The 6,291-nt window shown below is 44.0% G+C and overlaps 1 protein-coding gene across 1 annotated transcript in view; it reads left to right on the forward strand.

The window, feature by feature from the left end:
- LOC138165324 (NADH-cytochrome b5 reductase-like) overlaps nt 1-6,291 on the forward strand; it is a 40,897-nt gene that overhangs the window by 31,783 nt on the left and 2,823 nt on the right. The window lies entirely within an intron of this gene.

Consider the following 6,291-nt stretch of genomic DNA (forward strand, 5'->3'; position numbering starts at 1 on the left):
TGAGTCCCTTTTCCCTCTGTGCCTCAGTTTCCTCTTCTCAAAGGAAAGGGTGGGGATAAATGGTCTCTGAGCTCCCTTTCAGATCTAGCCCTCTCTGTTTCTTTGTTCTATGATCCCATGACTCTAGGCCTGGGGGAAATCTAGTCACCTGTTCTTGATCCTGATCCATCCTGACCTTTGTGCAGGATTTGGTACCATCAACTATCTTCTTGATCTAGATGTTTTATTATAGGACTCTTCCTTATAGGACTTTTTCTGCTGCCTGTCTAGCCATCCATTCTCAGTCTCCTTCATCCATATCATTCCCACTCACATTGGTGTCTCCCAGGACTGGGTCTTCTCTTCTCCCTCTCTACTATCCCAGTTGTTGATTTCATCAGCTCCCATGGATTCCATTATCTTCTAGGTCTGTATATCCAGACTTAATTTCTCTCCTGACTTCAAGCTCAGCATCGTCAACTGCCTTTTGGTATTTTTACTTGGATGTCCATAGGCACCTCACACTTAGCATGGCCAAAAGAGGACTCATTTTTCCTTCCACATGCTCACTTCTTCCTGACTTCCCTGCTTCTGTTTAGAACACTGTTTCCCCAGTATCTCTTGCAAGACAAGTCACATCCCCTCTTGGCCTCAGTTTTTGTTTTTGTTTTGCTTTTTGGAGGGAAATTGGGGTTAAGTAACTTGCCCAAGGTCACACGGCCAGTTTTTATGTTAAGTGTCTGAGGCCAGATTTTTGGCCTCAGTTTTTTCAGCTGCAAAATGATGAAACTAGATAATTCCCAACGTTTGTTCTAACTTCCTTCTCAGTTCTGCAATTCTCTGTTTTAATCTCCCTCTCCATTCTGAAGAGAAGGAGGAGGAAAAGAAGAAGAAGGAGAAGAAGAAGTGATTAGATCTTCAAGAAATAGAATGTAACAGGAGATAGGCACAAACATAAAAACAAAGATCAGAAGTAGAATTTGTTTGGGAAAGCATATGCCTGTATGTGAATGTAGATATGTACCTAAATATCTATAGCTATAGAGAAACACATCCAAACTTAATTGTAGCGGGGGGGAATGGTGCGGGGGAGGAGGGGGAGAGAACAAAGTAAAAAGTGCACAGCAGAGAACAAAAGAAAGGAAGCAAAGATGGACAGCTCTCAACATAGCATGTATTATTTATCGTACAGGCTTTCTTGAAATGAAAATGTATTGTTACATATTTTGAATCCTCTCTTATATTCTGCTATACACATGACACGCTTTTTTTTCCCTTTCTTAACTTTGTATTTAAGGTGATGATATGTTTTTGTTTTTTTCTCTATCCTGTATTTGTGTTCTGGGGTTTGATTCTAAAATAAAATTGACAAAAGAAAAGAAAAAGGATGTAGAAAGAAGTGAAGGCCAGGGGCAGAGCCTTGAGGGGGCACCCACAACGGATGGAGAGGGTGAGGAAAATCCAACAAAGAAGGCTGAGGAAGAGTAAATCAAAGCAACTAGCATTTATTAAGAGCTTACTAATGTGCCTGTCACTTTACTAAATGCTGGAAATACAAATTGAAGAAGAAAAGCCAGTCCCTCCCTTCAAGGAGCTTGTGTTCTGATGGGGGGAAAGAACACATGAAAGGAAGAACCATGGCAGAGAAGTTCAGAGACTTGGAGAATCAGAAATGAAACCAGGAGACAAGTGAGCTCTGGCTTAAAATGGAGGTTCTGGGAGGAACTCGCCAGAAGGAGGAGGAGGCCACATTGGTGGAGTGATCTTTCAGGGTGAGAAGGCAGAAGGGGTGCAGGAGAATCAAGGAGAGTGGTGCCACAGAAGCCAAGGTAGGGGAAAAGGTCCAGGAAGAAAGGAAGGTGACCAATGTCAGAGGCTGCAGAGAGATCACCTGTTCCGTTTAACATTATTAAGTGCCTACTATGTGACACATAGCTGACAAATGATAGTCGATTGTTCTCAGAGAGTTTATAGTCTACTGGGGTGTGGGGGTGGGCAATGCACTTAGTCACTCGTAATACAAAGTAGAGGGTAATTGAAGAAAGGTTCCCAACAAAATTGGAAGAGATAGAAAGACCTCTTTTAGCTGGGAATGGGAGAGAGTGAGGGTGGGAAAGTCAAAAGAGGTACCTGAGCTGAGCCTTAAAGGAAGCTAGGGATTCTTCACCAGAAGTGGGGAGGGAGTACAATCCCTCCTCCTGCTTTGCTGTGCAAAGACAATGAGATGGGTCATGGAGTATTGCAGAATTTGAGTTAGAAGGGACCTCAACTACTATCTAATGCAACTTATAGGAATCCTCACTACAACCTGCCCAATAATTGGTCATTCAGCCTCTGTTTCAAGACCAAGGAGAGGGGGAGCTCACTGCCCCTCTGGATAGCCTGCTCCACTGCGGGATGGTTCTCATGTTTGGAAGTTTTCCCTGACATCAAGCCCAAATTGGTCTCTTGTTGCTCTAGTTCTGTCTTCTGGGACCAGATGGAGCCAAGCTCATCCCTCCTACATGTGACAGCCCTTCAAATCCTCCCCAAGTGTATTCCTCTCCAGGCTAAACATCCTGATTCCTTCAAATAATTCTCATATGGCCTGGACTTTGTGCACATCTCACCATCCTAGTAATCCTGCTCTGGAAACTCTGACTTATCCATGTCCTTCCTAAAACGTGATGTCTAGAACAGCACAAAATGCTGCAGATGTGATCTGGCCAGGTCACCGCAGAGTGGGGCCTCACCTCCTTATTCTGGGCTGTAAGGTACGCCACTCAGCTTAAGGTGTTGGTGGCAGTTCAAGAATTGATTCATTGTGAGCTTTCGATCCACTAAAACCCCCAGGTCTTTTCAGGAAGCCCCTTTCTAAACATGTCTTCCTCATCTTGGACTTGTGAGGTTGATTTCTTGATCCCAAGTGTAAGATTTCATATTCATCTCTATTGAATTTCATTTTAAATTTCAGTCCAACACTCAATCCCATGGAGATCTCTTTGGATCCTGAGATTGTCACCCAATGTGTTTGCTTTCCTTCCCAGCTTTGTGTCATTTGCAAATTTAAATGCCTGATGGGGAAAATATATATGAAATGTACATATACTTATATATGTATATATAAATTCCCTTATCTGTGTATGTCTATCTAACCATCCATCCATCTATCCATCTCTCTCTTCCATTAATGTCTTTATCTAAGTCACTGATAAAATTATTAAATAGCATCAGGCCAAGCTCAGATCTCTCCCTTAGGTCCTTCAGTTGTAGGCAGCCAATTAGGCTAGAATGTAAAGGCCTGATTGGGGGTGGGGGGTGGGAAGTAATTTGAAGGGATTGTAAAGCTAGGTGGTAGCCAGACGGTAAAGGACTTTGAATAGCAGATTGAGGCATTTTTATTTTGTCCTAGAGTCAATAGGGAGCCATTGAAGATTCTGGATTGGGAAATGGTCAGACCAATGCTTTAGGAAGAATAATTTGGCCCTTTTGTGGAGGATTAAACTGGAGAGAGATGGGAAGAGAGGATGTTATAATAGTACAAGTGAGAGTCGATGAGTCCCTTGGACTAGTTCCTTGGGGTGATTGTGTGAGTGTATTAAAAGGGGTTGGGGGCCAAAGATATTGTGGAGGTGGTGCCCAAAGAAGGAAATCTCTTCTGGATCAAATGACAATCTGAAAATGCTTTGAAAATAGAGGCACTGTACAAATGCAGATGAGAAGGAGGGGGAGAAGGAGGAGGAAAAGGGGAAGGAGGAGAAGGAAAAGGAGAAGAAGAGAAGGAGGAGGGAAAGAGGAAGAGGGGGAGGGGATGGGAGTGGAGGAAGAGGAGAAGGAAGAGGGAGGAGGAGGGAACAGGAGAGAAGTGGGGAGGGAGAGGAGGGGGAGGAAGAGGGAATGAGGAGGAGAGGGAAGAGAAGGAGGAAGGGGTGAGGAGGAGGAGAAAGAGGAGAAGAAAGATGTCTGTTATGAATACTATTTTTTTTTTTACCATGATTGTCCTGAATTCCAGGGACTCGCCCCAGATTTGCCTAGCAGTCTCCATCAGAAGCTCCTCTGGGAAGATCCCAGAGAAGGAGCTTGACCCAATTTTTAGGGTTAGTGTCAGTCCCTGGGGTCCCCACAAGGGCCAGCATCTGGTCCTCCTGCCTCCTTGACACCTCCATCCCCTGCTACTCACATCCTTTTCCCCCGTAGCCAGTCCAGATCCCCAAAGGTGCAGAGGCTAGAGAACTGGGTCTGGCATCAGGGAAACCTCTGTCTGAATCCTGCCTCACATACTAGCTGTGTGACCTTGGACAAAGCACTTAATCTCATTGGGCCTCAGTTTCCTCATCTGTAAAATGAAGGGGACGGACTAGATGGCCCTTCCAGATCCTCATCTATGCTCTTAGAAGAGGGAAGTTAGGAAAAATAGAGTCAAGAAGGGAAGATAAAGAGAAGATGGAGTGAGAGGACATAGGAAGAGAAGAAAAGGCATGAAGAACAAAGGGGAATTCCCAGAAACACAGTAATACAGGCAACAGCAATGGAGACTTACGGGACCCCGAGCTGAAAGGGCCCTCTGAGACCTTCCGCTCCAGCCCCTTCACAGGCCATAGGAGGCAATGCTGGGATTCTAACCTGGCCGGTGGTGCTCTAAGTCCAACAAGCTAGGGCATGAAGCACTTAGAGGTCAGAGGCTAAATATTTCAAGCCAGAAAAACTCTTAGAGGTTACCTCATCCAACCTCCTCATTTTACACATCAGGGATGGAGTCAGGAACATCTGAGTTCAAATCCTACCTCAGACTCTTACTAGTCATAAATCCCTGGGCAAGTCACTTGACTTGTGTTAGTCATTTGACAAGTATTTATTAAGCACCTCAAGTTTCCATATCTGTAAAATGGGGCAATAATAGTACTTGACTCCCAGGGTTGTTGTGAAGATCAAATGAAATATTCTTCATAAAATGCTTTGCAAACTTTAAAGTATTATGTAAATGTTAGCTGCTGCTGCTGTTGTTACACAGGCAGCAAGATGCAATCCCAGAGTGTCTGATTCTGAAGCCAGCTCTTTGCCCACCTTACCATGATTCTCAAAAATAATTCCCATCCATCGTCTCATTTAATCCTCACAACAGCCTGAAGATCCTCTGGAAGTCCTCTGGAATTGTGGTTGGTTCTTGTGGTGATTAGAGTTCTTCAATTTTTCAAAATTGTTTGACTTGACCCTGTTGTACAAATTATCCTTCTGGTTCTGTTGACATTGCTGCTGTATCAGTTCATTCAAGCATTTCCAGTTTTCTCTGAAACTCAAGCAATTCTCAATCTAATGGAGAAGACAATAGGAATAAAAATGGTTATATTCAGAATGTAGTGCAAATAGAAGGTAATTTCAAAGAGCTAAAAAATCGGATCCTGAAGGACCCAGACAGATGTGAAAAGTAGATACAAAAACATATGTTCAGATTAGATATGAGAAAAGATAGGGGAGTAGGGGTGGGGGAGACAGAAGCCAGTGACTTCTATACTACGTCATGTGATGGAAAGAGCCCAGCAGTGGAAATCAGAAGAGGTAAGTCCAGAGGCCTCCTCTAGCCTTTGTTGGCTGCGTGTCCTCAAGCTGGCTGATTTGCTTCTCTGAGACTCAGTTTCCTCATCTGTCAAACTGCAGTAATGAGTCTTGCCCCTACCTACATCATGGGGTTGTGATGGAGAAGGGGTTTGTACAACAGGACAGAAGTGGGAGTCCTTATTTCTTTATTAATCACCTCTTGGGTCCCTAGCCTGAAGCTAGGCTTACTGGGGTGGTACCATTCATTGGATAATTTCCTAGCCTGGATGAGTACATATGAGTCAGGCAGCTATGGATCATAATGGATGGTAAAGGAAGACAGCCCTGGAGAAAGATTCTGGAATATTCTGAAAGTGACAGTCCTGGCCTTGACCCTAACTTCCTGAGCGTCCTTAGCTAAATCACTTCTTCTAGGTGTGTGATCCTAGGCAGGTCACTACACCTGTTTCTGCCTCAGTTTCTTCACCTGTAAAATGGGGAAAATGATAGCATCTACCTCCCAGGGTTGTTGTGAGGATCAAATGAGACATTTCCCAAAGAATTTTGCAAACCTTAAAACACCATATGAATACTAGGTTTAGTTCTAAGTTCCCCCAGCCCCATCCACTTCTGACAGTCTCTGTTCAAAGGCCCAAACATGCTATATTCTAAGGTTCCTTGTAATTCTATCATCCTGTGTGCTAAGCTCCCTCCCACATCTAACCTTCTACGTTCCAAGTTCTAGGCCTGACATGCTATGTTCTAAGGTTCCTTGTAATTCTATCGTCCTGTGTGCTA

Source organism: Petaurus breviceps, unplaced genomic scaffold, assembly GCF_028583685.1.
Source record: "Petaurus breviceps papuanus isolate PSGF00001 unplaced genomic scaffold, PetGlider_PUasm1.0 208, whole genome shotgun sequence".
NCBI classification, from domain to species: Eukaryota; Metazoa; Chordata; class Mammalia; order Diprotodontia; family Petauridae; genus Petaurus; species Petaurus breviceps.